Source organism: Pelodiscus sinensis, unplaced genomic scaffold (genome assembly GCF_049634645.1).
Source record: "Pelodiscus sinensis isolate JC-2024 unplaced genomic scaffold, ASM4963464v1 ctg62, whole genome shotgun sequence".
Taxonomy (NCBI): Eukaryota; Metazoa; Chordata; order Testudines; family Trionychidae; genus Pelodiscus; species Pelodiscus sinensis.
The window spans coordinates 600,808-626,570 of NW_027465946.1; the positions used below are offsets into that span (position 1 = coordinate 600,808).

Here is a 25,763-nt window from a genome sequence, read left to right on the forward strand (position 1 = left end):
TAAAGTCTTTATCCCTATAAAACCCCTTGTGAGATCAGGCAGGTAATTATCCCCATTTCAGAGATCCCAGATCCTCAAAGGTATTTAGGGGCCTAAATCCCATTGGAGGCAGCCCCATGGGGATGAGAGGCCTAGATCTCTTTGAGGGAACCAGGTCAAAGTGTAAGGACCAGTGGGATTTAAATGCAGGCAGCTAACACCTCCTGGCCCTCCCCAGAGGTAGCATGCCACAGGAAGACCCCTCTGAGTGATCCTGACAATCCCTGATTGGCTCCTTGCTCCTATATAATAATAGAAGGGGCCTACCAGGAAGTATCCAGATAACAATGTGTGTCCCCAGTTAGCTGCTGTGATCACCTTGCTTCTGAGTTCCTGGCACTGACTTCGGCTCTGCATTGGAGTCTGATTTCTGAGTGACTCCTAGGCCTCCTAACATGGCTCATTGGCCCTTGACTCCTGCCCTGGACACCATCGGTGACGCCAGCTTTGGTTCCTGACTCCCAGGCTCCTGCCACTAATTCTGCCTGCTTTCACCCAGGCCCCTGACGCTCAGTGACCCCGCCAAGGTCACATAGGGAAGGTGACAGATCAGGGATTTGAACCTGAGTCATCCAACTGGCTCTGTAACCACTAGGACATCCTTCCGCCAGCTCTTTCTGGCTTCAGACCTGGGGTGCTTTCCGCACACCTCCAGCAACTTTTAGGCTTACTTCCTATACACATACCTCTGCCGAGCCATCTGTCCATGCCCTTGCACATCCCTGTGTCAAGCCATCCATCCCCATGCACACCCCTCTGTCTAGCCATCCATCCATCCCCATGCACACCCGTCTAGCCATCTGTCTATCCTCATACACACCCCTCTGTCTAGCCATCTGTCCATGCCCTTGCACATCCCAGTGTCAAGCCATCCATCCCCATGCACAACCCTCTGTTTAGCCATCTGTCCATGCTCTTGCACATCCCTGTGTCTAGTCATCCATCCCCATGCACACCAGTCTAGCCATCTGTCCATCCTCATACACACCCCTCTGTCCATCCCCATGCACACCCATCTGTATAGCAATCAGTCCATCCCCATACACACCCCTCTGTCTAATGATCCATCCCCACCCCCCCACCCCTTTATCTAGCCACCCATCCATCCATTCCCATAACACCACTCTGTCTAGCCATCCATCCCTCCACCCCCCACACCCTTGTGTCTAGCCATCCATCCCTCCACACCCTCCCTGTCTAGCCATCCATCCCTCCACCCCCCGCACCCTTGTGTCTAGCCATCCGTCCCTCCACCCCCCACTCCCTTGTGTCTAGCCATCCATCCCTCCACACCCCCCCCTCTGTCTAGCTGTCCTTCCCCCTCACACCTCTCTGTCTAGCCGTCCATCCCTCCCCCCACCCTTTTGTCTAGCTGTCCGTCCCCATACACATCAATCCACAGGGCTACTGCCAGAGGGGTAGAAGGATAAAGAAGGCGACTGCAATTCAAAGAGGCCTGGGGCTCCTCGTAGCCATTACTGTAGCAATGGCAGCAGCCTATGTAGCATTCTCCGAGTGGTGCTAAGGGCTGGCTGGGGAGGGGGCAGCGTCATTCCAGGCAGAGTTGAAGGCTGGCTGTCCCCATCCTCACCCATTTCACCCAAGGCCCTGCTGCTTCCAGGAACACAGAACTGCTCCCCCTACTTTTCCTCAGGGGCCTGGCAATTCTGTCACCCTCCCCCCCCCATCATCTACCTACCTATCGATCTCTGTGCACACACCTCTACCCAGCCATCCCTTGGTTTACCCATTTACTTCAGGGAGTCAAAGAAATACAACCCAACAAGTGACCCAACAAACCAGGAAAATACACATGAAAATGAAATCTACTCTAATGTTATTAATTGTGACATAAGCATAATAAATAACGATTCATAATAAATAATAATTGGACAAAGGTTAAAACATTGGAAAACAAACTCCAGTTACTTTGCTTCATTGTATAAACACAATTTTCTTAAAGGGCAGAATGAGGAAGGAATCCAATTAAAAATAAATAATAAAAAAAATCACTGAGCAGGAAAAGGGAATTTTAATGAGCTGATATTTTAATATAAACAACTGTTTTGCAAGCAGAAATACCAAAACAAGCTGAAAAACGTAATGCAATGCAAGCGGGGGGAAGGAGGGCTAACACCTCTCCCTCTGACCTGACTACACCCCCATGGCACACTGCACCCCACTTCCAAAGCCTGTGTCTGTAATTACATATCGGCATTTGGCAAACAGCCACTCAGGGCAAGTGTGAGTAGAGCTGGTGGGGAGGGGAAGGGGCTGGATCTCCTGGATCCTATTCATAGTTCCTGGGGAAAAGCATTTGTCTTGTGGCTTTAGCAAAGAATTAGGGCCCAGGACACCTGGGCTCTCTACCAGCTCTGGGAGGACCCATGTCTAAGGGTGAGAAAGGGACTGGAAGGCAGGACACCTGGGCTGTATATCAGCTCTGTGAAGGGAGTCAGGTCAAATGGTTAGAGCAGTGGTCACCACCCAGTTGACTGGGATCTACTGGTAGATCTTGGAGCCTCTGGGAGGTGATCCTGACCGGTTTGGCCAAGAGGCTGTCACTTCAGCTGCCCCTCCCCCCACGGCTGTGCCTCTCCTGCCCTTTGCCTTGGAGCTGCCCCTTCCCCGGGGAGGGGAGGGCAGGGGCGGGAGAAGAGGGCGCTGATGTCAGGGTGCCCGTCTACCCCACTTTGGATCCTCTCTCCACAGACCAGAGGAGGGAGTTTGCTGGCTGCTTTTGGGAGTGGTGCAGGGCCAGGGCAGGGGTGAGCCTGTCTTAGCCCCCCTGCTCTAGGAACCAGGAGCCACCTGAGGTCAGCAGGGTCCAGCTGGTGCCTGCATCCCAAACTCCTACCACAGTCATGAACCCCCTCCTGCACTCCAAGCCCCTGCCCCAGTCCCTAGCACCCCTGCATCCAAACGCCGTCCCAGAGCCTGCATCTAGAACCCCCTCCTGCACTCCAAGCCCCTGCCCCAGTCCCTAGCACCCCTGCATCCAAACGCCGTCCCAGAGCCTGCATCTAGAACCCCCTCCTGCACTCCAAGCCCCTGCCCCAGTCCCTAGCACCCCTGCATCCAAACGCCGTCCCAGAGCCTGCATCTAGAACCCCCTCCTGCACTCCAAGCCCCTGCCCCAGTCCCTAGCACCCCTGCATCCAAACGCAGTCCCAGAGCCTGCATCTAGAACCCCCTCCTGCACTCCAAGCCCCTGCCTCAGTCCCTAGCACCCCTGCATCCAAACGCCGTCCCAGAGCCTGCATCTAGAACCCCCTCCTGCACTCCAAGCCCCTGCCCCAGTCCCTAGCACCCCTGCATCCAAATGCCGTCCCAGAGCCTGCATCTAGAACCCCCTCCTGCACTCCAAGCCCCTGCCTCAGTCCCTAGCACCCCTGCGTCCAAACGCCGTCCCAGAGCCTGCATCTAGAACCCCCTCCTGCACTCCAAGCCCCTGCCCCAGTCCCTAGCACCCCTGCATCCAAACGCCGTCCCAGAGCCTGCATCTAGAACCCCCTCTGGCACCCCAACTGCCTGCCCTAAGCTCTGCTCAGAGTCCTCTCCCGCTCCAAATCCTTAACCCAAGACCAGAGCCTGCACCCGAACCCTCAGCCTCAGCCTGGTGAAAATGAGGGAGGCTAGGGAGGGATGGAGGATGGAATGAGCAGGGGCGGCCTCAGAGAAAGGGCATGAAGGAGGTGGGGCAAGAGCATTTGGGTTTGAGGTAGATCTTGGACAGCACTCAAATTCAAAAAGCGATCTCACGCTTAAAAAGGTTGGAGACCACTGGGTTAGAGCATGGGGGACTGGGACCCACGACTTCTGGGCTCTCTCCCCAGCTCTAGGAGGGGAGTGTGGTTTTGGAGAGGTAGGCAGGTGACAGAGTTAAGGCATCCTGGATCTAGTCTCAGCTCTGTGAAGGGAGCATGGTCTAGTGGTTGGAGCAAGGTATAATAAACGAGGCTAGCTGGGCTCTGGCTCCAGCTTTGGGGCTCACCTGCTGTTTGACTGGGCTCCAGTGGGATTCCCTCTGCACTAAAGGGGAGTGGTGGTTCACCTTTCACGTAGCCGGGAGGAAGCAGATTCCAAAAGGACCATCCAACCCCTGCCCTTTAGACATCAGTGCTACTCTGGGAGTTCAGCAGGAGCCAGCAGGTTGGGCCAGTGATTCTCCGCTGGCATGCAAAGTAGCTGGCCCTTGGCAGCAAGAAACTCAGGATAAAGCCTCAACCAATTCACACCCACAGGGGGCCTGGCCCCATTGACTCCAATGGAATGGGGCCCATGACCCCATCAGGGTCTGCAGCCCACACTTGGGAGAGTCCTGCTGACCTCAATGTACAATAACAACATTATCATATTAGTCTTCAAATGGGCTTTGCGTGGCACAGACCATCCTCTCCCTTTGCAATGCCCAAAGGAGAAAGCAGCTTCCTTAACTCCAAGGGGAACACGGTATAGAATCCTAGAACTAGAAGGACCTCGAGAGGCCATCAAGTCCAGTCCCCTGTTGTCATGGCAGGACGAAACACCATCTAGATCATCCCTGATGCCTATCTAGCCTACTCCTAAACATCTTGGCTGTGTCTACACTGGCATGAATTTCCGGAAATGCTTAAAACAGAATAGTTTTCGTTATAAGTATTTCCGGAAAAGGAGCATCTACATTGGCAGGCTGCTTTTCAGGAAAAGCCCTTTTTCCGGAAAAGCGTCCATGGCCAATGTAGACGCACTTTTCCGGAAAAGAGCCCCGAGTGTCATTTTCGCGATCGGGGCTTTTTTCCGGAAAAGACTACTGGGCTGTCTACACTGGCCCTTTTCCGGAACAGTGTTCCGGAATAAGGACTTATGCCCGAGCGGGAACAGAATGGTTTTTCCGGAATAGCGGCTGATTTTGTACAGTAGAGCATCGTTGCTTTTCCAGAAATTCAAGGGCCAGTGTAGACAGCTCGCAGCTTATTCCGGAAAAGCGGCTGATTTTCCGGAATAAGTGGCCCAGTGTAGACACAGCCCTTCAGTGATGTAGATTCCACAACCTCTCTAGGCAATTCCAGTGCTTAACCACCCTGACAGTTAAGATGTTTTTCCTAATGTCCAACCTAAACCTCCCTTACTGCAATTCAAGCCCATTGCTTCTTGACCTGTCCTTGAAGGTTAAGGAGAATAATTTTTCTCCCTCCACATTGTAAGATGCTTTGAGGCATTCAGAAGCTGCTATCATGTCCCCCCCTCATTCTTCTCTTTTCCAAACTAAACAAACCCAATTCTTTCAGTCTTCCCTCACAGGTCATGTTTTCTAGACCCATAATAATTTTTGTTGCTCTTCTCTGGGCCTTCTCCAATTTGTCCACATCTTTCCTGAATTGGGATGCCCAGAATTGGATATAATACTCAGTTGAGGCCTAATCAGCGCAGAGCAGAGTGGAAGAATGACTTCTCGAGTCTTGCTTACAACACTCTTGTTAATGCATCTCAGAATCATGTTTGCTTTTTTTGCAACCGTTTCACACTGTTGACTCAGATTTAGCTTGTAGTCCACTATGACCCCTAGATCCCTTTCTGCAGGTCTCCTTCCGAGACAGTCACTTCCCCTTTTGTATACAGGCAGTCCCCGGGTTACGTACAAGATGAGGACTGTAGGTTTGTTCTTAAGTTGAATCTGTATGTAAGTCGGAACTGGCATCAGCTGCTGCTGAAACTGATCAGTTTCAACCGCGGCTGAATCCGGACGCCAGTTCTGACTTACATACAGATTCAACTTAAGAAACCCAGGCGTCCCCAAGTCAGCTGCTGCTGAAACTGATCAGCGGCTGATTCCAGGAAGCCTGGGGCAGAGCAACTGTGCCTCGGGCTTCCTGTAGTCAGCGCTGGTCAGTTTCAGCAGTGGCTGACTTGGGGACGCCTGGGGCAGAGCAGCTGGGGTGCTGCTGGGTTGCTCCAGTAGCGCGGCTCCTCGGCGCTACTGGAGCAACCCAGCAGCACCCCAGCTGCTCTGCCCCAGGCGTCCTGATTCAGCCGCTGCTGAAACTGACCAGCAGCGGCTGAATCAGGACGCCTGGAGCAGAGCAGCTGGGGTGCTGCCGGGCTGGTCCGGAGCAGCGCTGTGGGACCAACCTGGCAGCCCCCAGCTGCTCTATCCCAGGGGTAGGCAAGAAAAGCCTGGTCTGCTGGGGGGGGAGGGCACTAGCTGCACACCCACCCCCCCAGCAGACCAGGGAGATGGGGGTGGCGGAGCCGCCCAAGTCCTCCACAGCTTTGCTCCGTCTCCCTGGTCTGCTGACCTGGGAGACACGGAGCAAAGCCGCAGAGCACGCGGGCAGCGGGACAGTCCAGGTGCTGGACAGCCCACTGCTGGCGTGCTCCAAGGCTTTGCTCCCCGTCTCCCTGCAGACCAGGGAGATGGGGAGCAAAGCCGCGGAGCACGCCCGCAGGGGGACAGCTCAAGCGCGCCCGGGGAGTTCAGGGGCCGGGGAGTTGGGGATGGAGTTGGAGTTCGGGGGCCGGGGGGCTGGGGATGGAGTTCTGTGGCTGGAGGCTGGGGGTCAGGGATGGAGTTCTGTGGCTGGTGGCTGTGGTTTGGAGATGGAGTTCTGTGGCTGGTGACAAAGGAGGCCAGGGAGTTGGGGATGGAGTTGGAGTTCGGGGGCTGAGGGGCTGGGGATGGAGTTCTGTGGCTGGGGTCAGGGGGCTGGGGATGGAGTTCTGTGGCTGGTGGCTGTGGTTTGGAGATGGAGTTCTGTGGCTGGTGACAAAGGAGGCCAGGGAGTTGGGGATGGAGTTGGAGTTCGGGAGCTGGGGGGCTGGGGATGGAGTTCTGTGGCTGGTGACAAAGGAGGCCAGGGAGCTGGGGATGGAGTTGGAGTTCGGGGGCTGGGGGGCTGGGGATGGAGTTCTGTGGCTGGGGTCAGGGGGCTGGGGATGGAGTTTGGTGGCTGGTGGCTGTGGTTTGGAGATGGAGTTCTGTGGCTGGTGACCGAGGAGGCCAGGGAGTTGGGGATGGAATTGGAGTTCGGGGGCTGGGGGTCAGAGGTCAGGGGATGTAGTTCTGTGGCTGGTGGCTGTGGTTTGGAGATGGAGTTCTGTGGCTGGTGACCGAGGAGGCCAGGGAGTTGGGGATGGAATTGGAGTTCGGGGGCTGGGGGTCAGAGGTCAGGGGATGTAATTCTGTGGCTGGTGGCTGTGGTTTGGAGATGGAGTTCTGTGGCTGGTGACCGAGGAGGCCAGGGAGTTGGGGATGGAGTTGGAGTTCGGGGGCTGGGGAGAGATTCCCCTGCACCCGCCTCCTCCCAAGATCCCACCCCCCCAGAGCGAAGCCGGCATGCACCTCCCCCAGGGCCAACCCCCGCGCGCTGCCTCTCCCAGGACTTATCCCCCTCCTGGCCGCAGGGAAGCCGTGCTCCGGGACAGTGCACGGGAAATGGAAGGGGCAGGGCTGGAACCCGGCGCCCTAGGCGGCTGCCTACAGGCAGGCCCGCCCCAGGATGGGCCATACACGCTCCACTGAGTCAATCAGGAAGCAATGGAAATACACTAAGAAGTGAGAGCTGAGGGAGTGATTGGTCACTGATGCCACACGGTCTCATTTCTGCTCCCTGATTGGATGTAAATAATAATAATGCTAATCCCACAGTGATGTGCTTCCAGTCCAGATTTTCCTTCCTAGCAGTTGCCTGAGGAACCTGGGACATCCCTGTGTTGGCTGGATTGTGACTCAATGGGAACAGGTTAATGAACAGGCAGGGTGTAGCAGGGCAGCTGCCCTGTACTGGCCCTTTAAGAGCCAAACCCCAGTCTGGAGCAGGCCCGGGGAGTTCAGCCCAGCTGGGCCGCGTTGGCCAATTACGGCCCAGCTGGGAGCTATAAAAGGGAAGGGCTGCTTCAGCAAAGGCAGTGTGAGCCTGGCTGCCGAGGGAGCAGGACGCTCTCTGGAGCTAGGGCAGGGCTAGAGAGTCAGGCTGGGCCAGGGCGCTCGGACAGCCTGCTAGGCCTGTGGCAAGGCCTGTGGCAAGGCCTGCTGGAGAGACACCAAACCCCCGGAAGGGGGGCTCAGAGCGAGTGACTTGGGCACTGCCGGAGAGAAATACGTGACCGGAAGGGTTCCAGAGGGGAAACGCCCCGTGAGCGGCGGCCTGGGCAGGCGGAATGGACTGATTCCGGGACAGACGACGGACCCCCGCTACGGTGGTGAGTGACCCCCTCTCACCCCCTCACACAGGGCCTGTCTGACCCCATGCTGCAGACTTTCCAGCCCATGACTTCAAAAGGTCTCTGAGGGGCAGTGGAACAGCCTTAACCATATTGCAGACATGGGGATACTGAGTCACAGAGCTGGCAAGATGCTTTCACACAGTCAAGAGCTGGGGTTAGCCCCTGTGAGTCCTGACTCCCACAGCCTCTGTTCTAGTCACTTGATCTTGCTCTCTCAATAGAGCCCAGGAGTCCTGCTCCTCCAGTTTCCTGGTCTAATCACTAGACCCCCCACTAACCTCCCACAACTAGGAAAAGAAAGAATGCAGGACTCCTGATCACTATGGGCCCTGCTCTAACCCCTACACATCACTACTTTTGCAGCTCTGAGAACAGAACCCAGGAGTCCAGATTCTCAGTGCTTCTGCTCTCAATCCATAGACCCTATTCCCCTTCCTGAGTTGAGAATGAAACCTAGGGCTGTGTCTAGACTGGCCAATTTTTCCGGAAAATCAGCCGCTTTTCCAGAAAAACTTGCCAGCTGTCTACACTGGCTGCTTGAATTTCCGCAAAAGCACTGACTTCCTACTGTAAGAAATCAGTGCTTTTTGCAGAAATACTATGCTGCTCCCATTCGGGCAAAAGTCCCTCTTGCGCAAAAGTTTTGCGCAGAAGGGCCAGTGTGGACAGCTCAGATTTGTTTTCCGCAAAAAAGCCCCGATTGCGAAAATGGTGATCGGGGCTTTTTTGCAGAAAAGTGCGTCTAGATTGGCCACGCTAGATTGGAAAGTGCTTTTGCGGAAAAGCATCCATGCCAATCTAGACGCTCTGTTCCGCAAATGCTTTTAACGGAAAACTTTTCCATTAAAAGCATTTCCGGAAAATCATGCCAGTCTAGACACAGCCAAGGTGTCCCAATTTCAAGGCCGCACACACAAGCCCACAGGTGTTATTTGGAGTTAAAGTCCCAGCGAGCCAGGTCAGAACCACAGTCCAGCCTTCTGATTCGTTTTCTGTTCCCTGATGACGGAAATAAAGCAAGGGGAGCCGATTGTGCTGTATTCCTGGCCCATAAACAGTTCCCTGGGCTCCTGAAAAATGCAATTGCATGCAAAGCAAATCTGCTGCATTGTGCTCATGTCGCTGCCTGGGAAGCCTGCTATTTACTGCCCTGGATAAAAGATCTCCCGAGGTTGCAATGCGAGCAGGAGCTGGAGAAATGCCAGCAGCCAGAGAAAGCTTTGCTGGAAGGCGGGCAGCTTTAGGGAGGTAACATGAGCTAGTGGACAGAGCATGGGACTAAAAGACCTGAGTTTGATTCCTGGCTCTGCTGCTGAGCTGCTCCACTCTGTGACTCAGTTTCCCCATCTGCAAAATGCAGACAATGAAGGACTAGCCTCTGATGGAAAGTGCTTTAGGATCCATGGCTGGTAAGTGTTAGGTGAAACTGGAAGGGCTCTGTGTGTTTGTCTTCCTGGCCATGCTATGATTATTATAGGCCTATGACCTGGACAGAAAATGAAACATCCACCCTCTGGGAACTTCCTAAGCGCTGGCCATCATTTTCCTCCTGCATCAGGACCAAAAAGTCAAAACAAACTAACACATTTTCACAGCACCAAAAGTTCTGAAAAAATGTTGGTTGGAAATAAAGGAAAGTTGAGACTTTTGGGGAAAACCTTTGGACATTTTGAAATGGTACATCCAAAATGAGTGTCTGCATCTCTGTGTTTGTACAGTGCCTAGTGCAGTGCGGCCCTGGTCTGCAATGGGGATGCTGAGGGACTGCCATAAGGCACCTAATAGCCAAAAAACATACGGTGCCTGGCACGCAAGAGGCCTGGGCCATGTCTCCGGTGTGTAAATGCTACTGTAATTCACCTAACAGCAATATAAATAGCTTCAGAGGGGTAGCCATGTTAGTCTGTAACTGGAAAAACTTAAAGAATGAATAGTCCAGCAGCACCTTAGAGACTAAACACATGTAGATGGTATCATGAGTTTTCATGGGCACAACTCACTTCTACACGTTTTGTTAGTCTTTAAGGTGCTGCTGGACTATTCATTGTTTTTTAAGTTTTTCCAGCAGTATAAATGTACAACACCTGGTACAATGGGGACCTGGTCCATGTCTGGTGTTGAGGTGCTACCGTAATTCACCTTATAGCAATACAAATGCACAATGGGGACCTGGCCCATGTCTGGGGCACCAACATGTTACCTTAATTCACCTAATAGCAATAGAAATGCACAGCACCCGACACGAGAGGCCTGGTCATTGATGAGGGCACCAAGGTTCTACTGTAATTCACCTAATAGCAATGCAAATGCACAGTGCCAGACACAATGGGGGCTGGCCCATAATTGGGGCACAGAAGGTGCTAATGTAATAAACATGATTGGTAAGAATAACAGCAAGTCTCAGTTGCAGCTGATGTTTTACCCCAAGATCTCAGTTGTATCAAAATTTCCCAGCCAGGTTCCCCCTTTTTAGAAGGAGGAAGAGAGTTGATTCCCATGACATTTTCCCAGGCTGGTTTCCCAATGGAAAAGCAGGAACATTAAGCTTCTGCCTTCGCCACAAACCAAAGTCCATCTAGATAGCAGGCTCCAGCTAACCCGGTGCAAAACCCTCCCAGAGTTAAGACAGATCACTTTTAACCTCCGTGGCGCAAGTAAAGGTCACATTTGTACCCCGCCTCCACATGACACCTCCTCAAAATTGACCTTGTCATACCCAATTCTTGCACTAGATCCTGTGCTCAAGGATGATGAAGTCCAAGTGGCACAGACACAGGACTGCTGGTTCCCAGGGACTGGAAACCTGATTTTAGATCTGGGCTCACGCATCAGGCAGGGAGCCACTGGGGAGGGAGAAGAAGCTATCAAAGCTCAGGATGACAGTGAGGATCAGGGTTCAGTGGAAGCTGCAAGAGGCTTCTAACTCTCAGAGGAAGGAAGTTCTAGGGCAGCCTGCCACAAAGAGTGGGGGGAATGCATACTTTGACCTAATTATGAAATGAATGATTTCATGGGGCTGAATGTGATAGGAGGGATGGGTCTCCTAGATCCCAGAAGGCTCTTCCAGTCCAAAGTTCCCATGTAGTGCCTCGCAGCCCTGGTAACAAATCAGGTGCTAGGAGCTGTACAGATATAGCACATGCCCCTGAGATCTTACAATTGAGGGATGAGCCAAAGGACAGCAGATGGATCCAGACACTCTGACAGGGAGCACAAGGGCACAAGGAGAAAACGGCAGCAGCATTCTCAGTCCTATAACTACTTTACCATCACCAGGTGTGTACACAGATTCATGGATTCCGAGGCCAGAAGGATCCACTGTAATAATTTAGCCTGGCTTCCTGTACAGCACCAGCCAGAGAACATCGACAAATTAATTCCTGTTTGAACTAGATCAGCTCTTCCACACAAAAAAACCAACTTGACTTAAAAATTGCTACTGACTGAGAATCCCCCACCTCCCGCTCTTGGCAGTGTTCCCTATAATCTGAATGGTTGGGCAGCAACCCAGGAGAGATTCCAAACTGATTAGCCCAGCTGATTAGCAGAGTGCCCACAGCTGGCAGCATGTGTCTTTACCCGTGGTGCACATCTGCACATGCATCGGTGCACAGAACAAAATTGATTCTTCATATGGATGGAAACAATTATAAGGAACATTGGCTCTTGGTGAGTTATTGCAGTGGTTAATTTCCCCTCACTGTTAAAAATTTACAACTTATTTCCAGTCTGAATTTGTCCAGCCTCAACTTCCATAAGGTGGATCTTGTTACCATGGATTTGCAAGGCTCCACTATCTGCTTTATATGGGTGTGTCTAGACACCATGTAAATTAGTGTATTCGGCATAGTCAAAGAAGTGGGGATTTAAGTAATCCCCGCTTCATTAAAATAAACATGGCCACCATGCTGTGCCGACGATTATCTGATCCAACACAACGCGGCCGTCTAGACGCAGATCTGTCGGCTGGGGAAGCCTTTGCCGACCGATCCTGTAAACCTCGTTTCATAAGGCATAAGGGAGCGGTCGGCAAAGGCTTCCCCAGCAAAGAGATCCGCGTCTAGACTGCCGTGCTGTGTAGGATCAGCTGATTGTCGGTACAGCACAGTGGCCATGTTTATTTTGATGAAGCAGGGATTATTTAAATCCCCGCTTCTTTGACTATGCTGAATACACTAATTTACATGGTTCCATCGATGGAGCCATTTAGTCTAGACACACCCTATCTGTGGCTATGCACTTTATATCTGTGGATATCCAGATGTGGACATCACAGCTTGTTTTTGCAGAAACAAATGTGGACACAGATGCACATTTGGATCTAGAACCCTGCAAGTTTGCAGATATCCACTTTATATCCACAGGTATCTGCCTCTGCAGATGGGCATGAGGATATCCATGGATTGCTTTTGCTGATGCGGATGTGGACACCAATTTAATATCAGTGCAGGGCTTTGCTTGTTAGACCTTTGCCTGCTAAACTGGGAGAGCCCATGATCAGTTTTTGGTTCCCCATCCAGGCATCTCTAGACCAGGAAGCTCATGCTTTGACCTTCTCTTTGTCAAACAGAACCTACTGGAGTCTATCCCTCCTCAGAATGTTTTCCAATCTGATCCCAGGGAAGGGGGGAGTGGGTGGCATGAGAGACAGCAGAAAGGGGCTGGTTGGACAGGCTAACACTCAGGTCAGCTCTATGTGCATGGCAGAGGCAGGAGATGCCACCAGGGGAGCAGAAGAGAGCTGAGTGGGAGGGCCTAGAAAGCGAGTTCTTTGATAGAGCAGAACCCATCTGCTAGCAATGAGCCAAGGAGAGGCTCTCGGCAAGGATGCTTTGATCGATGCCTGTGGATTCATGCATGGAGGCAGGTCTGGAATTGGATGGGGGCTCTTGACAGAACCCCAACTGCTGACTCCTTTAATGCATGAAGCCGGAGGTGGAGATGTTGCTGGTGTCAGGTGAAGCTCTGCCAATGGGCTAGCTACCCAGCTCATGCCCAAAAAGCCTGGGGACCTGGAGAAGGGCTGGGGGGCTCAATGACATTTTATCATAGCTACATTAAGGGCTCCACTTCTAACCCAGGATAGACAGCCTGTCTCGCTAGCCACAAAACCCCTCAATCTCTTCACCATGTTATCACTTGACTAACTTCTTTGCATGGTCTAATAGCTAAGATTCTGTGCTTCAGTTTCCCCTACTATCCATCAAGCCTCTTTGGGGCAGGCCTGTTTCTCCCTCCAGATCCCAGGCTGTGTCCTCACAAAGGGTGGGTCCTTAACTTGGGTTAAAATGGCAGAGAAGATGCCTTGACTCTGGTTGAAGTTTAGAGGGTGGCTGATTTGAAGTGACTTCAGGGCTATTTTGACCTGGGTTAGAACCACAGAATCATAGACATGTTGGCCTGGAGGGGACCTATGCACCAAGGTAGGATAAAGTATCCCCTAGACCATTCCTGACGGGTTTGTCCAATCTGTTCTTAAAAACCTTCAGTGACAGAGGTCCCACCACTTCCAGTGGTCACCTGTCCCAGGGCTCCACTATCGTTAGACTTAGGGGCTGTGTCTAGACTGGCATGATTTTCCGGAAATGCTTTTAATGGAAAAGTTTTCCGTTAAAAGCATTTGCGGAAAAGAGCGTCTAGATTGGCATGGATGCCTTTCCGCAAAAGCACTTTTTGCGGAAAAGTGTCCGTGTCAATCTAGACGCGCTTTTCCGCAAAAAAGCCCCGATCGCCATTTTCGCGATCGGGGCTTTTTTGCGCAAAACAAATCTGAGCTGTCTACACTGGCCCTTTTGCGCAAAAGGACTCTTGCCTGAACGGGAGTAGCATAGTATTTCTGCAAGAAGCACTGATTTCTTACAGTAGGAAGTCAGTGCTTTTGCGGAAATTCAAGCAGCCAGTGTAGACAGCTGGCAAGTTTTTCCGGAAAAGCGGCTGATTTTCCGGAAAAACTGGCCAGTCTAGACACAGCCAGTGAGTTTCTCCTATTTTCCATTCTCAGTCTCCCTTGCTGCCAACAAAGCTGGTACCTTCCTCCCCTACCCCATTCAGCTGAGTACCAGACATGTCTTGGGGGGGACTCACCCCAGGTGCTGCTGAGAGCTGAACCTTTACTCACTTGCCCTTGAAATCACCAGGGTCATACTGGGTTTGCACCAGCATGTAATCTGGCCCACATTCCAGCTGAGCCAGTGCAGTGACTCTGGTTTGCACTGCTGAGACCAGTATCATCAGGGCTCAGATCCGGCTCCGAGCCAAGCTGTTTGCTCCCACACCTATTCCTTCCTAGTGTTGGGTTTAGATTCCTCCCCCTGGCCATTAGTCGTGTCTGATAGGCGAGCCCTGACTACAAAAGGAATGGAGAGCCCTTCAGCTGCGCATTGGCCTGTGGGTTAACTCAATTAAGGGCCCATACTACGAAACAGGGAGCAAGAGACATGTAGCAACATCAGGCCGCGTTTAAAACACGAAACATTAAGCAGGAAATAATGGCTGCAGAGTGGAGAGCTCTCATGCAAGGTAAATGTGCCTTTCAAGTAGCTTTCAGTCTATCTGCTTCGGTTTTGTAGCGTTATCAGGAATGTCTCGAGCAAGGTCTCCACACAGGAGTAGCACGAACGCGCTGATATGAATAGCAAAGGATCCGTTTGCTTGGGTTCTGTTCCCCCGATAACCACGCTTCACTCCTGAAACATGCACAGCTCTTCCGAGGCATGTTCCTTATCAGATGGAGGGAGGGAGGGAGCGAGAAACAGCTGCCATGCAAAAGGTTTGGAGTTTTTCTTCTGTTATTATTGTGCACAGGATGCATTTCTTCTTCCTTAGTAACTTTCCTGCCTGAGCCAATGCAACATTGGAAATCCAGCAAAAAATGTCGGTGTGTTTGGAACAAAAAAATGTCCTCCCATAAAAAGGCCATTTTTGTCACAGGAAGAAAAATCTGGAGAACCAACAGGGAATTGTTTGGCTGGAAGATGCCTGATAGAGAAACTGACAAGGACCTTTCCTTGGCAGGAGGGGAGACAGCCTGGCAGCTCCACTCCCCACTAGCTCTGGGGACACAACTAGGCCACTTTACCCACCCCCGCTGCAGGGCTTGCGAGGCCAAGTATCAATAGTACCCCCCCACCAAAAAAGCTTTTGTCAACTTCACTTTCCCCTGGATGTGAAACAGACAATAGTCTGGGAGGGCAGGGGGTGACCAAGGCAGCATCATGTCAATTTTTTCCTTTGGCAAATCAAATGTAAAGGGCTGCGGGGGGCGGGGAGAATTACTCTGATGGAATATTTTCCATCCGCTCTATTCTCCCCCTGCCCCATTCATCCCTCTCCCATGCTTCACTTTAAACACTCCATGGGCTGGGTCCTCAGCTGGTCTAAACTGGCATCGCTCCATTTCATGGTGCCAAGTTGATTTACATTCTCTGGGGATGTGGCCAGTTTGTGTTACGTCACCATCAAACAGAGAGGAACCCAGCCCGATTCCGCTTAAATCAACATTAAACAGCCAAGCGAGCCACTGGCCAGGAACTATTTATACAACAGATTTATTATTGTCCTAGCAGAAAGTGACTCCCACACACCTCAGGGCCCTGTCCAGCTGGGCACTGCCCAGACCCCAGGTGAGATCAGGGCTCGCTGGGCATTGTCCAGACCCCAAATGAGCTCAAGGCCCATCAGGCTGAGCGCTGCTCAGACCCTGACCAAGATCAGGATCCCATCAGGCCACATGCTACACAGACCCCGACTGAGATCAGAGCTCCGGGACGCTGGGCACTGCTCAGACCCCAACCAAACCAGGGCCCCCTTTGCACCATGCACTGCACAGACATAAGGAAAGTTCCTGCCAAAAGACTTTATAAATCAAACAGAAAAAGTATCATAAGACTATAAGAACAGACACACGGGGTCAGACCAAAGGTCCATCTAGCTCAGTATCCTGTCTGCCAATAGTGGCCAATGCCAGATGCTCCAGAGGGAGGGTCACAACAGGTAATAGTCAGATGATCCCTCCCCTGTCACCCATTTCTAGACAAACAGAGGGTAGGGACACCATTCCTATCCATCCTGGCTAATAGCCATTGATGGATCTAACCTCCATGAATCTAGCTCTTTTTTGAACCCTGTTAAAGTTCTAGCCTTCACCACATCTTCTGGCAAGGAGTTCCACAGGTTGTCTGTGCGCTGAGTGAAGAAAAACTTCCTTTTGTTTGTTTTAAACCTGATACCTATTAATTTCATTTGGTGACCTGTAGTTCTTATATTGTGGGAATAAGTAAATAACGTTTCCTTATTCACTTTTTCCATACCACTCATGATTTTATAGACCTCTATCATACCCCCCCCTTAGTCTCCTCTTTTCCAAGCTGAAAAGTCCAAATCTTTTTTATCTCTCTTCATATGAGACCTGTTCCAAACCCCTAATAATTTTTGTTGCCCTTTTCTGAACCTTTTCTAATGCCATACAAATGGGGAAACTGAGGAACAGGGGCTTGTTTTTAGGGCCTGCCCTTCTGAAGAGCTCATCACTGATTTCAGCACAGAAACAAGGAGCCAGGTTCTTAGAGCAGCTCAGCACGTGAGGTATGGAAACCTGGTCATAAGTGTCAAGATGGGCACTTTTGAAAAAACCCAGCAATACGTGGTTTCCCCAGCACTAACAGGGTGTGAACGCAGGGTGTCTGGGTCCCTAGCAAGTGCCTGATGCCAAAGCCACAAGTCCTCACTGTGGGACATTCCAGGTGGTGGCCCCCCCAGAGGCTTCCACCTCTGGTGACTTTCCTCTGATAAGGAGTTAAGCTGAGCCCAATGGGGCAGTTCAGGTGAGAACTGCTCAGGTGTGTAAGTCTTTTCAGGATCATGGCCCAGCTCCACGAGGGTAATGCAGGGGCAATATCCATCCACAGCCCAGCGAGAATCACCATCCACTAAGATGGCTCAAGGCCTGCAAAGAGCAAGCCTGGTTCTAGGCAGCTGTGCCACAGGGGGATGTGGTAGCATAGCCTGTGTAGGGAGGCTGGTTCAATACCTGCCTTTGCAGCAGGCTCTCCTGGATTGCTGTGGGCAAGTAACTTCCCCTCTCTGTGCCCTGGATTCTCTGTCTACAGGGTTAATAATTCCATTTTGTCTGTTTAGCCCGGAAACTCTTTGCAGCAGGAGCTGTCTCTTGCATGGAGTCTGTGTAATGCCTGCACAATGGAGCCCTGATCTGGCCAGGGTCTGGGCAGCACCTTGCCTGATGGGGCTCTGATCTTGGTTGGAGGGGGCTACTAAGCTACCATATTACATCATTAACTGGGCCAGGTGGGGCAATCTACTCTGGCACTGCTTCACCTCCTATTATCAGAACACCCAGCATCCCACAATCATTATTCACACACTCATGGGAGGCAGGGCAGGGGAACAGGGGCCCAGGGAGATGAAACAATTTGCCTCAGGCCCCACAGGGAGTTACCCAGCCCACTGCACCTTCTCCGCAACCCAACTTCAGTGCTCTTCTCTAGGGGAAATCATGGCCTAGATTCCTGCCAAAGCAGCCCCTTGAGTGGCCAGCCTCCATCACACCCGTATCTGCCCATACGCTGGGCCCTCCTTGGCTCTGCCATCTGCCCAAGAAAAGTCCTGGCATGCTGCACTGGCCTTTCTGTCAGCCACCTGCAGAAGCAACCAACTGTCCTGCATACTCGACCTTGCATCCCTGATCCTCTGGGCTCAAGCTGCACTGGAGACAAGCCTGACAAGGAGCTGCCCCCTGGGCTGGGCTCGGCTCCTTGTGAGATACTCTCTGGTGCTTTGTGACCAACCCCCTCTCCCCGAGGGGCGGGCCGCCATTTCCTCAATTTCCCTCTCCTCTCCCTCCATCTCTCTGACAAGCTCTTTCCCCTGCTCTCACTTGGGAAAGAAGAAGACAAAAGACCCACCTCCCAAGTGGTGGCTGAGTGAGGCTACATCCAATTAAATAAACCACCATTGGGGCAGAAGCTAGACTAGCTCAGTGACCTAAGTGCTGGGTGGGTGGAGAAGCCAGGCTGAGAGGAAAGGGGAAGATGGGGGATTGCAGGGCCTATGGGTTACGAGGAGGGCACTGAACGCTGGCTTGCGAAACTAGCACGCCCCTGGCACGAGGGATGTCGTTCTTTGCCACAAGGCCCTGCCTCATTCCTGAGGGGCCCCATCATGGGCAAGGATTATTCATTCCCCCTCTCTCCCTAGAACTGATCCCTTCGTTGAATTTGCCCCATGCTGCCCGGGTCTGGAAGACACCAGCCTGCTGTGAGGGGGGGAAGGAGGAATGGTCGTGCTCCAGGAGCATGTACTCCCAAAGCTTTGCTCTGTTTCATCTGAATACATCTCCTGAGGGCACAGAGGGGCTCATTTACTGGGATCAGCTTCTACCACTGGGCCAATGCAGCCCTGCCAATGCCAGAGCATTCTCATCTCACTGCCAGTACAGCTCTGCCACTGCCCAGTGCCCCATCTCATTGTCCGTGTATCTCTTCCACTTCCCCATCTCACTGCTAGTACAGCTCTTCCACTGCCCCGGTGCCCCAACTTACTGTCAGTGCATCTCTGCCACTGCCCCAGTGCCCCATCTCACTGCCAGTACAGCTCTGCCACTGCCCAGTGCCCCATCTCACTGCCAGTGCATCTCTGCCACTGCCCAGTGCCCCATCTCATTGTCAGTGTATCTCTTCCACTTCCCCATCTCACTGCTAGTACAGCTCTTCCACTGCCCTGGTGCCCCAACTCACTGTCAGTGCATCTCTGCCACTGGCCCAGTGCCCCATCTCACTGCCAGTGCCCCAGTGCCCCATCTCACTGCCAGTACAGCTCTTCCACTGCCCCGGTGCCCCATCTCACTGCCAGTACAGCTCTGCTACTGCCCCATTTCCTCATCTCACTGCCAGTACAGCTCTGCCACTGCCCCAGTGCCCCATCTCTGTGCCAGTGCAGCTCTGCTACTGCCCCATTTCCTCATCTCACTGTCAGTGCATTTCTTCCACTGCCCCAGTGCCCCATCTCACTGCTAGTACAGCTCTTCCACTGCCCCGGTGCCCCAACTCACTGTCAGTGCATCTCTGCCACTGCCCCAGTGCCCCATCTCACTGCCAGTACAGCTCTTCCACTGCCCCGGTGCCCCATCTCACTGCCAGTACAGCTCTGCTACTGCTCCATTTCCTCATCTCACTGCCAGTGCATTTCTTCCACTGCCCCAGTGCCCCATCTCACTGCCAGTACAGCTCTCCTACTGCCCCATTTCCTTGTCTCACTGCCAGTACAGCTCTGCCACTGCCCCATTTCCTCATCTCACTGCCAGTACAGCTCTGCCACTGCCCAGTGCCCCATCTCATTGTCAGTGTATCTCTTCCACTGCCCCATCTCACTGCCAGTACAGCTCTGCTACTGCCCCATTTCCTCATCTCACTGCCAGTGCAGCTCTGCCACTGCCCCATTTCCTCATCTCACTGCCAGTGCAGTTCTGCCACTGCCCCATTTCCTCATCTCACTGCCAGTACAGCTCTGCCACTGCCCCAGTGCCCCAACTCACTGCCAGTACAGCTCTGCCACTGCCCCAGTGCCCCAACTCACTGCCAGTGCATCTCTGCCACTGCCCCATTTCCTCATCTCACTGTCAGTGCATCTCTGCCACTGCCCCAGTGCCCCATCTCACTTCTAGTGCAGCTTTGCCACTGCCTCAGTGCCCCATCTCTGTGCCAGTGCAGCTCTGCCACTGCCTCAGTGCCCCATCTCTGTGCCAGTGCAGCTCTGCCACTGCCCCAGTGCCCCATCTCACTGTCAGTGGATCTCTGCCACTGCCCCTGCGCCTCATCTCACTGCCAGTGCATCTCTGACACTGCCCTAGTGCCCCATCACATTGTCAGTACAGCTGTGCCACTAGCGCAGTGCCTCTCCCCATACCTTCATCTCCAGTCCCTCAGCTGAACATGCTGGAAAACTCACCATGAATCCATATCTGCCAGTGCCTCCCTCGTTGACCCCAGCCCTGGCTGTGATTAATTCCTTGCATTATCTGCACCTTTAATGACACCATATGCTTCCAGCCAGTACCCATGACGTGGCACTCCGCTGTTCCCGACACTCATCCGCCAGCTCAGCAACGGCTGCCCATTGAGAGACATGATGTCTGGAGGAGTGTTTGCAAGGCACACCTTGTTATAGACATGTTATAGACATCAGGCTGCATCGCTCCTCTGCGCCTGCCACTGCACCTCCCTCCCCCCTCCACCAAGCAGCCAATACGGCTCCTTCCCACCTGCCAAGCAGCCAGCAACAGAGCAAAGTGAAAGAAAGAAAGAAAGAAAGAAAGAAAGAAAGAAAGAAAGAAAGAGTTTGTTTATGGGGATGGGGGATAGACAGATGTGTGTATGAGGTGAAAAAGATTATGTGTACAGGAATTGGGAGGGGGTATGAGGATAGAGAGAAAGTGAGCAAGAGAGGGGTGTAAATTTTCCGCAGAGCTGAAAATACCCCAATAGAGGGGAAGGTACTTCTGACTAGGCCTCAGGGCCATAATCACCCTAGTAGGGGGGCACAACATTTGACCAGGCCTCAGGGCCGTAAATACCCCAGTAGAAGGGCATTGGTGTTAAGCCAGCTTACAGACTGGGCCTGCCCAAGGCATTAGAGACATGTGTATCGTGAGGGGGACGCTCTCCCATTGAAAGATGGATGAAGGTGTAGGAAGATGGATGAATGGATGGACAGATGTGTTGGAAGGAACATGGATGGACAGATGGCTGGATGGTGGCATATGAACATGGATGGACGGACAGACAGATGGAAGGAAGGAGATCTAGACAGCTAGAAGCAAGGGGACGGAATGGGAAAAGCAGATGGCTCTAAAAGAAGAGGAGAGGTGCAGATTGGAGGATTACCAAAATGTGGGGACAGTTTGTACATCTCAAACATGCTACAGCTCTGTTGAATGAACATGTCTGTTCATGGCTCTGGGTTCCCTGGAAGCTGGGCAGGTGCAGACCCCAGGAGCTGAGACATAAAGCTCTTCAGCTTTCCCAGTGGCCCTCCATAACTGGCCCCATCAGACCAATCCCTTTGCTGGCAGCTCCTTCCCTGGCTGGCACCCAGAGGGCCATCTGGGTGCCAGCCCTCCAGGGCGCTGCTTCTTGCCCAGGAAATGCAAAGGGATCATCACACTCTCACAATGGGAATGACAGAGTATACCCAGAGCTGCACACACTGACACACATCCAGAACTACAAACACACTGACACACCCAGAGCTACACACACAATATCACACCCAGAGCTACATGCACACTGACCCACACCCAAGGCTACACACATAGGAACAGCCATACTGGGTCAGACCAAAGGTCCATGTAGCCCAGTGTCCTGTCAGCCGACAGTGGCCAGTGCCACATGCCCCAGAGGGAGTGAACAAAACAGGTAATCCTCACACGATTCCTCCCCTGTCATCCATTTCCAGCCTCTGCCATGCAGAGGCTAGGGCCATCATTCCTACCCATCCTGGCTAGTAGCCACTGATGGACCTAACCTCCATGAATTTATCTAGCACACTGACACACACCCAGAGCTGCACACACACACTGATATACATCTACACAAAACTCTGAGACACAAGCACTAACAAACACACACAACAATATACCCAATGACACACACCTGCTGATACAAACACAGATTCACACAAACACCTACTGACACAGAGATACACATATACTGACCCTCATCCAGAAATACTCACACACTGACACACAATTACATACACACACTAACAATCACACACAACAGCACATGCACTGATGCATATACAAACACAGTGATACATACAAACATACACACAAATATATACAGACACAGATACACACAAACACTGACAAACAGATACACACTGACACAAACACAGATGTACAAACATATACACTCATAGCTACACACAATTACAATGCTACACACATACTAACAGATACACACTAAAAATCCCTTCACACATAAACACTGATATTTACAAATATAGAAAAAACATACACACTGAAATACACACACACACAGACTCACACTGATGCACCCACACTAGCAAACACACACACACACTTATTGCTACATACAATTGCATACACAAGCACACAGATGTGCACATACTAACACAGATACAAACTAACACTGGCACATTCACTAACAAGCACACTCCCACAAGGGAAGGGCTAGGGTCAGACAGTGTGCAGGAAAGGCAAAGCATGAAATACACATATATATTTTAAATGAGGGAAGGACAAACCTCTTTAGGGACCCTCACCACAGCCCAGTGGGTCTCCCAAGCAGCTTGCAGCAACAGAGGGGAAATGAACCAAGCCACGGGCCTGGCTGTTAAGAATTACAAACCAGCCATTTCAAAACCACTTTCTGGCTCCTCCCATCTGAGCCCATCTGAGCCTCCTCAGACCTGCTTGAGCAACTGGTGTAATTGGTATGATTCCCTGTGAGTCGCTCACCTGTTCTGAGCTCTGCCAGCTGCAGCTCTGCCCTCCCCACCAACCACACGCCATGCACGATAACCTGTCCTGGGGGGCTAGCATGCCCTGCTAGCACCCACTTCAGTGTATATGCGTGTGGCAGGGAGAGATTGAACATGCCATTGTGTGTGTCAGTGCCAGTGTGCGTGTGAGAGGGGAAGTGCATGCCTGAATCTAAATCAGTGTGCACGTCAGCATGTGAATGTCAATGTGTGTCTGTGTGTGTGAATGTGTGGATGAATGTCAGTGTGGGTCAGTGCATGTCAATGTGTCAGTATGTGTGAATGTGTGTCAGTGTATCACCATTTTCATATCAATGTGTGTCAGTGTGTGTCCCCCTGTAAGTCTGTCAACGTGTGTTAGTGTGTGTATGTCAATGTGTCAGTATGTGCATGGATGTGTCTGTGTGACCAAACGAGAGTGAGCCACAATTTATTTTTAAAAAGGAAAGAGCTGTCACAGTGTGAGCTCTGCTCCCCTGGCTTCCAATCCAGCTGTCAGCCCCAGCTCCAGCAGCACCCTCAGCACCCTTGGGGGCAGGCAGCAGAAACCAGCAACACGCTGCGGTTGGGCTCCAGCAGCCATCAGCAGCCATGGCTCCGGGCCTGCACATTTGCAGGGCGACTGTATTCTGTAGCAATGTGTGTCCGGGGGCTTCATCCTGCTCCACCCAGCTACCATCCCTCCACACAAGGGGCTGTGGAGTAGAGTGTGTGTGTGTGGGGAAGCATCAGATCAAATCAGAAGGTTTTCCAGGGACACCCAGTTGTTACAGCTGCCCCAGTGCAATGATTTTCCAAAGGACTCCACAAGGCTCAGATGGAATAGGCAACTGCAAGTGATGGAGAGGGGCCTGCTATGCCCTGTTATGTGTCTGCCAAGCATTCCTCCCCACCCCCCTTCCCATGCACCGGGTGAGGAAATGTCTTTCTCCCCTCCCCTGCAGTTCAGCACCATGGACAGCAGCACCGCCAAGAGCCCAGCCTGCGCTGGTTGGGTTGGAGGGGTTCGCTCGCTCTCGCTCTCTCTCTCTCTCTCTCACACACACACACACACACACACACACACGCGCGCGCGCACACCAGGTGCCTCCCCAACGTCTGGTAGCACCACACCACACCGAGCTGGTACCAAGACGAGCCTGGCAGAGAATGAGAATCTGAGCCAGGCAGAGAAGCCAATGTTCCCTTATTCCACCCCCCCCCATCCTACCACCTTAATCCAACGCAGGTGGCGGCATAATGCAATCCCCCCTCATACACACAATTCACTCCCCATCCCTGGCACAACCCCCTCCAACTCAGCAACCCCCTCCCAGCAATGGCACGATCCCCTTCTCCCCCAACTCTCCAACCCCCCTAGCCGTGCCAGGGTCTCATAACCACCCCAGCACATTACCAGCCCAGCCTTGGCATCATATCTCCAAACCTCACCTCTTTTCTGATAAAACTCACCCCCACATCTGACATTCCCTCCCCCCACTACTGGTGAAGGGAAACCGCCCCGCAGCCCAGGTATACCTACCTTTTTGGAGAGCAGCAGGGCTTCCTCAGCCTATGGGAGGTGCCATCCTGGATTTTTTCTCCCCCCCCCCCCGCTCCTCCAGGGATGCTGGATGGATCCAGAGGCTCCGTGCGTCCTGATCGGAGCGGGAGCGGAGGGGGGGGGAGGTTCAAGGGGTGCCACCAGGCCGGTCCCCTGCAGTCTCCATCGGAGGAATCCAGTAACAAAAGCAGGTCGGGGCTGGATCCGCAAAGGGAAGGCGGGGGGGGGGGGGAGGCAGGGCTGGGCCCCGGCTCCCTTCTGAGCTAGGGCTGCCCCGGATGATCGCGCTTTGGAGAGGCTTGTGTGCGCGCGCGCTGGTGTATGTGTGTGTGTGTGGGGGGGGGCTTTGGCCTGGCTTGGTTCCCCGGCGATCTGGATTAAGAAGGGTGTACGATCCGCCGCCTTTGGCGGCTCCTTCCTTGGCTTTTCCCAACCCGCAGAGCCAGGGCTGGGCTGGAAAGAAGGAGGAGGGGGAGGCGGAGCGCAAAGGGGACGCGCCTCCCAGGAGCCGGGGGGAGAGGCCAGGGCGCACGGGCCAGGGCGCACGGCCAAATCTGGTCGCCTCGCGCCTCCTCCTCCTCCCACAACGCCGAGAAGGGGTGGGGTGGGGTGATAGGGAAAGCGGGAGGCTGGGAGGGGGCGGGGAGGGGAAGGAAAGGAGGCGGGTCTGCCCCTTTCCTGCAGATGGAGAGGGAGGGATTTGGGGAGGGAGGGACGCGCAGGGAGGCGGGGCGAAACAACACACATTGGAAATCTTTAGCAATGCAGCAGCTGCACGGAGGAGCCGGAGCCGGGGAGGGGGGCTGGGTGGGGGTGCAGAGACACAGGCAGACGCCGCTGGGAAGCTGCAGAGATAGGAGTAGCCAGCGGAGAGGAGCTGGGGGCGGGGAGACTGGAAGATAGCGAAGAAGGAGCAGAGCGAAGGGGACAGGCAGGTGCAAGGGAAGGGGGAGGAGACGTGAACAGAGACCAGAGGAGAAAGGTGGATGGAGGGGAACCGAGCTGGGCAGGGTGTGTCTGGGGGTGGCCCAAGAGGGCAGAGCTCATGAGGACACGGGGGAGGGTGAAGAAAGAAGTGGGCAGGAAGGCTCTGCCAGAGAATTGGGTAATGGGGGGCTGATGGCAATTGAATAAAGAAGACACATGGGTGGAGCAGGAATTTCACAAGAGGCTGGAGCTGAAGGCTGGGGTGGCAGCTGGCATAAGGGCAGGAGCTCACAAGAGACTGGGATGGGAACTGGAATAAGAGCAGGGCAGAATTTCGCACAAGGGTAGGGTGGGAGCTTGCATGAGGGCAGGTGGGCATTTGCGCGAGGGTGGGAAGGGAGCTCGATAAGGGCAGAGTGGGTGCTCGCATGAGAGCAGGGCAGGCACTCACTTGATGTTATACAAGTTCCCTCTCTTGCCTCAGCCCTTCTTTGGAGTCTGATGTTCCCCAGCTCTGCGCCCAATAGGTTCT

General features: G+C 53.0%; 1 protein-coding gene across 1 annotated transcript in view; it reads right to left on the minus strand.

Annotated features, from left to right (window-relative positions):
• Positions 1-24,836, minus strand: part of LOC102458729 (leucine-rich repeat and fibronectin type III domain-containing protein 1) — a 53,913-nt gene extending 29,077 nt beyond the window's left edge. Inside the window, exon 1 of the mRNA XM_075917226.1 lies at positions 24,280-24,836. The gene's annotated coding sequence lies outside the window, so the exon portion shown is untranslated. The remainder of the gene's footprint in view (positions 1-24,279) is intronic.
• Between the last annotated feature and the right edge of the window lie 927 nt (positions 24,837-25,763).